Source organism: Ammospiza nelsoni, chromosome 10 (genome assembly GCF_027579445.1).
Source record: "Ammospiza nelsoni isolate bAmmNel1 chromosome 10, bAmmNel1.pri, whole genome shotgun sequence".
Taxonomy (NCBI): Eukaryota; Metazoa; Chordata; class Aves; order Passeriformes; family Passerellidae; genus Ammospiza; species Ammospiza nelsoni.
In genome coordinates, this window is record NC_080642.1 from 470205 (window position 1) to 481946 (window position 11742).

Below are 11742 nucleotides of genomic sequence, written 5' to 3' on the forward strand. Positions count from 1 at the left end.
GCAATAACCCTTTGCATTTTGAAGCGAGGGTGTTGGTGTAACTTTGTTCTGTATTGAGAAGTGCAAGGGCTTGTGATGACTCCTCAGAGGGAAGCTCTGCAAAGGTTGTGGCAGTGACCCCACCCTCAGGAAGGTTACAGTGGATAATGCCACAAGTTTTGCAGGAATAAAGAGCTTTTTCTTACTGTTCTAAGAAGGTTTTTTGCTAGAATAAGCAAACAAGAATTGGACCTGACTTCAGGTCCCTCTGCTCCCACAGCTATCCTCACTGGAGCTGCAACTGCCCCTGGGGAGATATGGCTCTCAGCCAGTCATCCTTAAAGGAGAAGTGTTAGTTTTGCATGTAACTGTGACCTATTTTTAAATTTTTGCTATATATACAAATTTACTCTTTATAACAGATCCATGGACCCTTTGGAGTGCATATGATGGAGAGCCAGTGGTCAGCCCTTAGAGTCATGTTTAGAAAACAACATCTTTGTTTTACATGTTTATAATTGTCTCTTGCTATATTATCATTTGTGAATTTCCCCAGTAGCTTTCAAAGTAATGTTGGTTTGTCTTGATAGTAACACTGCTAAAAAGCACTTAAAATGTCAAATACAAGAGCAGTTGTTTGCTTCTTCTGGCTACTACAACCTACCAGATATGTAAATCATGACCCATATTGCTACAGCTTCTGAAATCAAAGTAAAGCCCAATAATGCATAGCCCAGCATAGACATACTCCCTAATGACACAGAAGTGTGGTGCTCCAGCCCCCCATTTTATGGGAGAAGAAAAGGAGCATGTATGATAAGAGGTCAGTGCCAACTTCTCACTTCCTCAGCAGTGACTGCAGTTTGTGTGGGACAGTCTGCTCCTTCCAGGCGTTGCTCAGAGGTGGATCCTGTTCAGAAACCCCTTCTCTGCCCCCGTGGAACAGAGCGCTGTGGCACCTTCACATGGAACCATGCTCAACTGGAATGTCACAGATTTGCCTCTGGGGCCAACCTGAGCTGCAGCAGGGCGTGGAGAAGACAGTTTGAGGTAAGACAGCAGATGCACTTTGCACACTCGTGAGGGTTGCTGACAGCAGACTTCCATGGGGAAGTCACACCAGTAATGAATGTTCCAAAGGGAATTAGGGCTCCCACGCCTGCAGGGAGGCAGCTATGGAGGCAGGTATCTGGTGTCTCAGTGTGCCGGAGGATTTCCCCACAGCTCACCTGGGCTCAGGTGGTGGGCTTAGAGACTCCGCTGCCCATCTCACTGTAGCCTCTGGGGCATTGTCTGCACAAACTGACACAGCAGTCAGGTCCCTTCTCGTGGCCTGCCCAGGGAATGAGGACTCTGGGCCTCCCTGGGCCATCTCTGCCCTCAGTCAGCCTGCCTGAGGAGTTTGCTTTGCGCTGCACGGAGCGGTGGCATCTCCCAGGAGCACAGCACGGAGCAGGGTGAGGAGTAAGCATAATGCTGAATTACAAGGTGCTGTGAGTAAGAGCATCTGCCAACGTCAGCAGATACATGAGGTCAGCAAGTTTGCATTCCTTCAGGTCAGAGAACAGAACAAGTGTGATCTTATCCCCATGGCAGTGCCCCCACACTGCACTCACTGCTCTGCAGGAAGGGACAGAGAGCAAACTGAGGGAACAAACAGGCACGGGCAGCCTCCAGGTGAGGATGCACACGAGAGCAAGCACACTGTTTTCCCACAGCATGAACAGCCAGGCTCGCAGCATGTACTGCCAAAACCATAAATGTTCCCTTGGGAAACCAGACTGCGTTTATGAGGGACTGTGAGATCTGGTGTCTGCTCACCTGGGGAGGTGAGGGAGGCATTCTCTTTAGTGATGGATCCAGTCTGGTGTCCAACCCTGCCATGCCATCAGCAAGAGGACAGCATAACAGAGGAATTGCATTTTCCTTCTCCTCACTTGTTATTCTTTGTGGTCATGTATTAATTCTTAAACTCAACTCTTTTAATTATTTTTATAACCCTTACTAAGGTCACTCTGAATATTACTGTAATCCTTATAAATACAAAACCCCCTTTCTCTAGAAATTTTAGCCATCCAGCTAACATGCCCTATGACTTTGAAATCAGTACAGAGAATTTATCAACAGGATTTAAAGTTAAATTAAATTTAGGATGAAAGCTATACCTTACACCCTCAAGGCTTATAAATTTAGTCTTTTCCAAGACATAAGTGCATGTCCCCAAAATGAATATAATTCTGAAAATTTCTTATGTTGTCAGACAGAACCAGACAGTTTTAGAGGCATACATATGTGTGCAAAGAAAAGTTATGGTTACAAAGGCACATCCTGGATTACAGAAAACAAATGTCATATCATACAGAGATTTCCATAAGGGTGGGAATTGCTCAGGATTGGCATGGGTCAAAGCATAACTTTAAATGCTATTCCTTGGGCAATATCCAAAGGATCAGACTCTATATTGAACACCTTTGCTCACTGTAAACTACTCAGTATCTAGATAAGTGCTGAATTCATAAATAGATTTTTATATTGATGGCAAACCCAAACACCTACAGGTGACTGTAGCTATTGGGTATCAAAGATAGAAGTCAATTTCTGAAGACCTACTTGGATAACACAATTATCCTTTTTGATGCATAAAACTTGAATAGGGCTCTGGGAATTAGCAACATAAAAATAATGTCAGTGATGAATTTAAAATGTTGCCCAAACACGGAATTATAAGGAAGCCTTGGGAGAGGTCTTGTGGTGAGCTTGGATCTTTCCATAGTTTTTAATTCTGACTATTAGATTTTTCATAATCTCCAGTGGTTACTTGGCAACTGCTGTGGGCTATTGGATCACCCATCTGGGCAGCACAGGGCAGGACCCCACAGGACCCACAGCTGCACGTGGGGCATCCTGGCTCTGCCCATGCTGCTCCTATTTTATAACTGCAGATCTCAAACAATGAACAATGCTTGATAGTCATCGACCTGATTTCAGAAATGGAGTAACTGTGATGCAATGAGATGAAGAAACTCACTCGATACCATTGAATCAATTGATGTCCATGCAAGGATTAGACACATTTCCTCATTCTTGGTGCCATTTGTAACTTACCACAAAAGAACACTAAACCCAGTTCTTATGGCCATTCTCCATGCTTCAACAGACCATGGCATCAAAGGACTAAGCAATAAATCTTCCCTTCTCTCAGTTTGTTTTTTTTTAAGAATGACTGTTATGAGAGAAAAGAAGGCTTCAGCAGCTGCAGGAAAGAGCCCTCACAGTGCATTCTTTCACCATGTAGTTCCTCTCACATTCTGCCTTTCTGTTCCCTCACTGTGCTCCTGAAGAACCCTGAGTCCAACCAAGCGTTAATGCCTGCAGTGACATTGCTATGGATCAGATTCTGATCACTTTCATCATTAAACCCTTTTGTTAGTGTGAACCAGCATTCTGCCTAGTGAGATTGCTTATTGACCAGAACGTCACTGCTGTACAGCTTTGGATTTGCAGATCTCCAAATGTCTTAATGTACCGTGTGCTACTCCCTACAAACATGACGTTAAAAAAGAAGGATTGTCCTGAAGTCATGATCCTGCCAGAAGCACCCTGTGAGAAAGCTTTTTCTCTTAGAGCTGAGAGGGCCCGTGCCAGTGACCCCTGCAGCAGAGCGTGCCCGCGTGGAACAAGGGCCAGCAGGCATTACCAGGCTGTGGGGTTCATTTTAGTATTTCAGCAAGAGGAGTCTGAAAAGTGTTAAGTCTAATGATTTACAAAGTGAAATCAGGGTTACAGGGATCCCACCTGTGTGCAACTGTCAATGAGTCATAGGAGGAAGCAATCCACAGTCCATATTCCACAGGGAAAAGCCATATGGACTTGTCACTTGGGGTTCTTTGTGCAGAATGCAGGTCCCTGTCAGGTTCCTGTCACTGGCTCTATTTCACATCCCCCAGCTTGTCTTTGGGAGCAAAATCCCAGACCTACGCAATGGTGCCTGAACTGATTTCAGCTGGTGTGCCCTCAGTGGCACTGCGGTGCCAGACCCCTGCCCGAGTGCGGCTCTGGCTCGCAGCCTGCAGGGGCTGTGCTGGAGAGCTCTGATCAGAGCTCCGGCAGCCCCCTGGCACCGCTGACCATCCTCCCAGGGCTTACTCTGAGCCCAGCACATGCTGCTGCCACAGGAACGAGGAAGCAATTCTGATAGGGAAAGATATAAACAGAAAATGTGGGAGGGAACTGAAAGCATCTCTCTTTTCCTTGCACAACTTCAGCTCCAGCTTTCCAAGTTTCTGCTGTTCATCACCTCTTCTACATGCAGAACAGTACCTTGTTTCCCTTGTCTGAGAAACACCATGAAGTACAGGCTTGAAAATCCTTTAGTTATTTAACACTCAAAAGCATTTTTTCACCCCATATCCTACATGGTACCAATTCATCTGCAAAAACACAGATACAGAAACAACAGGGTAGTGCAACATGCATTATTCACTGCAAGATATGCTCAAGAGAGTTTACACAGGGCACTGCTCAGTGTTCACAGGACTAGGCAGGAGATCAAGAAACCTTCGATTTTAATTTGGGCACTGACTTGCTCTGAAGTTTTGAGTAAAGGGGAATAATTTCCAACTTAGGTTTCGGTTTTACTGTCTGAAAAAAACTAGGAGGTATTATTTATAAGGCTTGGAGAACTTCCACAAAATTTGCCTAAAATCCACCTGTTAATTACATTTCAGCAGAAGCTGAGATGTGTCTGTGTACCCTTCACAGAAGCAGCACTTCAGAAACAGTTCATGGTACAGAAGAGATGGCATATTTCTTTTAACAATGGGGTGTTTAAGGCCTGGTTCTGCGAAGTACACTGGAAGAAAACAGGTATTTCCTTATGCATCATGCCCTAGGAAAAGATATTTAAATATGTCTGTGTTCTTAAAAAGAGAAATTTCAAATAAATTCTGTATGTACTAGCATGCTAATATGAACATCATGCCTGCATGCAGAAATTTAACTTTTATAAACCACCCCCTTTCTGCTGCTTGTGTCTACATTGGTATTACTCAACCTTCAGGTTCTTACAAGGCTCACTGTGAGCCTTCCCACATGCTAAATCTATCCTACTAGGTATTTACTCACCATTATAAAAGTCTTTTACCACATGAATAAACACAGAAATATTTGCCCAGGTTAACTGTGATATTGGGCTATATAGAATAAAACTGCACTGTTCTGTGTTTCAGCACCCTGCTTCCACAGAATTTTTAGTTCTCTGGCTTGTTCTGAGCTATGTGCAGTCCCAAAGGCCTGGCTGGCGTGAGCCCCTGTGCTGGGCAGGCTCCCCCTGAGTGCCACCCGTGCCTGAGGAGGCACCCAGAGCACAGAGCAGGCTGCAGGAGCTGCTTGCCACAGTCCCGCTCAGCCGGGTGGAGAGAGCAGGCACATGTGCCCCCGGCCTCCACCTCTGACAGGGATGTTTTCTCAGAGCCCACATCCTTTCCTTCAGCTAACCTGTACGCAGCTCTCACCGTGTGCCCACCTGGTTTGCACTGGCTCAGCCATGCCAGCATTCCATCGGTGCTGACAGGGAGGGCTGCTGGGGATGGGCCACACGCGTCACAGCACCCAGCCCACAGCACAACGTGGGCTCTGTCCCACCGTGTGCCCTCCTGGGCAGCACCGTGCCACCTCTGTCACCCACGGGCCCTGTCACCCAACTGCTGACCCTGCCCTTGGCACAGGGCACTGTCACCCAACTGCTGACCCTGCCCATGGCACGGGGCACTGTCACCCAACTGCTGACCCTGCCCTTGGCACAGGGCACTGTCACCCAACTGCTGACCCTGCCCATGGCACAGGGCACTGTCACCCATGTGCTGACCCTGCCCATGGCACAGGGCACTGTCACCCATGTGCTGACCCTGCCCATGGCACGGGGCACTGTCCCCCAACTGCTGACCCTGCCCTTGGCACAGGGCACTGTCCCCCAACTGCTGACCCTGCCCTTGGCACGGGGCACTGTCACCCAACTGCTGACCCTGCCCTTGGCACAGGGCACTGTCCCCCAACTGCTGACCCTGCCCTTGGCACGGGGCACTGTCACCCAACTGCTGACCTTGCCCTTGGCACGGGGCACTGTCCCCCAGCTGCTGACCCTGCCCTTGGCACGGGGCACTGTCACCCAACTGCTGACCCTGCCTTTAGCATGGGGCACTGTCACCCAACTGCTGACCTTGCCCTTGGCACGGGGCACTGTCCCCCAGCTGCTGACCTTGCCCTTGCTGGGTGCTGGAGAAGCCTTGATGTTGCGTGAGCAGTGCACCCCTGGTGCCACAGGCAGCGCAGGCACAGACTGATCCTGACCCCAGTGCCTGTCTGTGCTCCTGCTGGCCAGCTGCCCCGGCAGGACACGGGTGGGTGTGTGTGGGTGACACCGGGCACTGCACAGGTCAGTGCCGCTGATTCGGGCACCACCACCACCACATTTCCCCTGAGATAAAGCCAAAGCCCAGTGTGCTGTTCCTGTGTCTGGTTTGTACGTGCAGCACTTTGTGCCCATCCCTCCCCACCCTGACCTGGCAGCTGCAGAGCAACACCTGAACCTCCACGAGTTCCCTTCAGGTGCTGTCAGGTTCATGCAAACAACAGCAAGTGTGATTGTGGTTGGACAAACACCCAACAATCCCCCTCTCCTTGTTTTGGAGGGAGTCTCTATGTCCTGACTAGTCCCCACAGAGACCACAGCTTCTCTTCTTGGAGACAATTCCATGTTGAGAGCTTTTAATGACTTTCAGATGTCTTAACAGAATACAAGCCCCTGAAGAGAAAATTCCTAGTCTTAACTTGCAGAATTTATGAGCTAATTTTTATCCATATGGAATTATTTATAGTGCAACTGAGGAAAAAAATCCTCCAAAGGATGATGCTGAGTATATCACCTCTTTGCAATGCATTACTAAAGAGTTCCCACACCATTTAACACCTACAGGACAATTCCACTCATCAAAATTCTCATGGAGAATCTGTTAGGGCTTGCCATGAAACAGGTAATTACTTTGGGAATCCTAGTAGTGTAATTTAATTATTGTGGTATTTTTCATTTAACCCAGTAGTTTGTATCACTTCCATCAGTTTACTCTGACAAATGTCAGAACATTCACTTCCCCAAACGTTCTGTTTTCCCTTTTTTCTCAGGCTCCAAAACCTAACCTCTGAAAATGGTTTGAATTTGCAAACCAGATACACACTGAGATCACTTCTTCAGCATTAATGAAGGACAAGTTGTGCCTTTTAATCATGTTTGTAATGGAAATGCTCAATTATAAAATAATAATAACAATACAAAATGCAGGTCCTCATAAACAACTGTTATTTGTCTACCCCAAACACTTTTAGTTGTGTTTAGCAAGCTCTCCGTTTCTGATGATTCTATTTTTAGTGGATTTCAGCAGAACTACTCATATAAGGTTTAAAACAAAATTAACAACAGAAAAGCAGAGATTTACATGAAGAGAATTTAGGTTTATATTCAACACGTCATTTTAGTGTCTGACAGCAGGACTATTTCAGTAGATGCAGTCACAGACGTTGATAGTAGCTGTACAGTTGGATGAGAAAAGCAAGAATTAGCCACAGAAGTACTATTTTTTGGTATGTATTTTGCATACAGATTCCATGTGGAGACAGGGAATCCATCAATCCACTATCTGCTACAAACCCCACATTTCTGCTTTTGTAGCAAAGTTAGAGCTAATCCAGACTGTAAGTTTTCTGAAGCATGTTTATGCAGAAAAGGCCAGGGAACCAGTTTTGGCTGACTGCTGTCTCATGTCCTACATGATGTGGCAGCAATAGAGCTGTCAAAAATTGCTCAGAACTTAAATATGTACATGCTTCCCCACACCTTTATTTATCCAGCTCTGATCTCTGCTTTTGAATTCCTGCTTAGCAGGAAAAGGGGAAAGAGGGCATTGCGCTTCTGGAAGTGAAATGTGAGGGCTGCAGGTACCTGAGCATCCCACGGACCCAAGCAGTGGCTCCTTAGCACAGATACCACCACTCCAAACAACCAGGACTCCCTGGGAGCTCCATTTAAATAGGCCATCGAAACATCATTATTGTGGAGTTGCAATGGCTTTAATGTCTACTCTGTAGACAAGTATTACATAAGTCCTTTAGGAACTCAGTCCTGAAAATGGATTTATGACTACAGATCAAATTGTGCCACATAGTACTTATTTAAAATATCTGACAAGCTCTCTGAAGTTTGTCTATGTTCCCTTTTTTGCTTAGACAACATATTAAAAACAAATGCCCTGCCATTATTCATGCTTTTAACACTGAGATGTAATTGATAAAGCTGGTGAAAAGTCTGAAGAATGATTTATATACAAAGCAAAGTGATTACTTACTGTTCAAAGCTGAAGTTTTCAAGAAAATTAGCAACCTAGATTCTAGGAAATCCAGCCATGAATTATTGAAAAGTCCATTAAAATAAAACCATGCCAAACAGAAATATTTCAGACACACCAAGTCTATCAAAGAGATGTGGATTTTCTCCAATATTGATATCACACCTTACTTAATATGAGTTTGAAATAAATGAGAGAGTATGCTGCTGAACGCCATATGAGCTCTCTGAAACCGTTCACATTTCTCTCTTTACTAGGTTAAATGAAACCTGATCTGGATTCCACTTGATCATAAGACTGGAATGCTGAAAATGCTGTAATCTATTTATACATCAAATTGAAGAAACATTGCATGTCTTTAAATTTCACTGCATTCCAGTGTATTAGCTAAACAGCAACAGTTTACAAACTGTTTCACGTTCAAACTGAGAAAAAGACAGACCAACGCAACTTATTTATCCTAAAGCCAGGATTGATTTCCTGGCTTTAAAACTGTGGCCCAAACCCAGGTTTGCTCTGTGCCTTCCCTAAAAGCCTGGCAGCAGTAATTCATCATTAGTGCCAAAACATGGTAGTTGCCTTATGATGACTTCCAAATCCACAGTTCTTTTTTAGCATCAAGAACAATCCCAAACTACAATCCCAAACCAGATTTGCAGCTCAGATTTTGTCCATACTTCTCTTCCCTCTGCCTCTGAACCACAAATGGTTCAAAATACAGCAGACAGCGAGGCTGAGAACAACTGTGGTAAATAACAGCAGCCAAATCCCACAGATGAAATCCATACAGGGGCTTATTCAGCCCACGAGGTATTGGCAGTAACCCATCCACCAAGAGAACACCTCAGGCCCCCCAGTGGAACGGCAGTCTCCACAGAATGCTGTCATTTCCCTCAGTTATTTACAGAATAATTTACAGAACAGCGGTGTTTGACCCATCATTCTGACTGGAGGAGCTGCTCCTATTCAAACACCACAGCTGTGTGCAGCACAAGATCTTCAGAAAAAGTAAAGGTGCCCATCATGAAGAAGAGCCTAATACGCTAAAGGCCTGTCTGTTGATCTGTGCAAATGCGCATTCTAGATTTTAACATCTCTCAGTAAAGAAAGACACACCTGCCACTGACATTTGATGGGTTTTGCCACTGACTTGAAAGGGATCAGGATCAGGCTAAAAACTGATGATGGTATTTCCTAACATCTATTCATTTCTACTTGCCCTTTCAATATGTTTCAATGTGTGAAACAGTGTCCATCTTTCTCACTTGTTATTCCTATGGTTTTTTTTTCATTGGTTGTTGGATTTAGTGCTTATTATTTCCCATGTAGAAGACTATGAACACTACAAAGACAAAAAGAGCAATTTTTTTTAGAGTCAGGGGAGAGGAAAATTCTGTGCTCTTTGTCACATGAAACTTTAGGAGCCTGAAGCTAAATACTGCAGTACTATTCATGGTTCTCTGGATAGTTAGTGGCCTTTATAAATGCAAAAATCCCACTTAGACATTCAAATAACTGATTTGCCATTTTTTGTGCCTTCTTCCCTCCAGCAGTCTGTAACCCGGTATTTGTCTTCCAGGTCTTGTGTCTTACAGCTTGAAATTCAAAAGAACTTGAAATTTAATTTACAATTGCATCTCAGTTTGGATTGAGATTTGGGCTACTTTAGAGGAGTCTTAAAAACAAGAATAATTTAGGCAATGTATTACTGTCTAGAACCACGAGTTTCATAAAAAGGAAGATGTACAGTTTACAGTAAGGAATTTCTATACTACTGCTTATTTTAAAATTTATAATGGTAATGCAGGATTTGATATGGGTCATCAGAAACAGAGTGCTCTCTTAAAATATCCAGTTTTTAGTAACTCCTAAATTTCTCCTCAAATTTGAAAAGACCCTAGGGAAAAATAAACTGCTTGTCACTTGTTCATTACTGTGCCAGTATGTTACTATTGCTAAGACAGTATCACATGGCCTGACTAAAATTTAGGTCTCAGTACTCAACACACAAAAGAATGGTAAGTGGAGCCCTCAACAGTTCTCTATATCTGCAGATAAGGCAGATGAGAGAGAAAAAAATGAAGATCAAAGAATGAAAAATAACTTGTACAAAGCCATACTGCAGATCAATACCAACTGAGGGGTGAGACTGAAGCTAAAAAACAATCCCCTAAACGTTTCCTACTGACTTCCCCTCAAACAGTCTCAGCCTGGACTCCTGACCCTTGACTAGATGCCCTTTTTGTTAGATCAATGGCATCCTCAGGCTAGATTTTAGTCTCTAACAGTAATCACCTAATGTTATTAAAGGCTGAGATAACTGAACCCATGCGCTCTGGATACTAATAAACTGACTCTTTTTAATATTCCTATCTCTTTCTTTTGAAAAGCATCGTAATTTTAAAGTTTATATCAGGGCTTTTCAAAAGCTTAAATGTACACATACACCTATTAATACACATTAATATTAATGTATAATAATATATAATACATATATTGACATACATCTTTATCCAGCCATACATTCATTTCTGGGTGTGAGCACGTGTGGGGCAGTGTGCACTCCATAAGCATTCAGGGGTTTAGTGTGTGCTAGTGCCACACAGACTTCAGCCACCATCAGCGGAAGCACCACCTTTTGACCATTTAAAATTCTAGAAACAAACAGAACATTGTAGTGCCATTTTCACTGGGTATCTACAACTATCACACTCCAGAATAGCTTCTTTTTTAGTCTTCTATCACTTGTGGGGGCATTTCTGCCCTCAGTCCAGAGGCTGTGTGAGAGATACTTTCACATGACTGGTGCATGATCTTTAAATGGCAAAATATGTAAAATCACCCACAGTGAGAACAGGAGAACCACAAGAAAAGCCACTAAGGGTCTCACTGACACCTGTATGGGGATCCTCCTAGTGAAGAGTGTAATGGTGAAGGTGATGGAGAGAGCAGAGGAGAATTACCCAAACCCCTGTCGGGTGACACGGCAGCGGTGAGAAGGAGCCTGCGGCCCTTCCCTGCCTGCTCCATCTGGCCTGTCCAGGTCCAAACAGCCAGCACACGGACACCGGGAGGGTGCCGCTGAGCCGGTGCTCGCACACGCAAACAAAAGGCACCTGGGAATTCCTTTTAGCTAACTGTGGCCACTGTTGTTCTTGAAGGGAAAAAGGAATAAGTACATGCTTGACACTTAATGAAAATATCAGTGTATTTGTGCCCAACATACTGGAATATTGTTCAGCACTATTTCAACATCACAAAAATATTATCAGCGTAACGCTGGCAAGGCCATTGTGTGGTCTACTGTGTGGATCTTGGCTAACATGGCTGTGGGCTGTAGCAATTTTCATACTTGATTTTTCAGAAA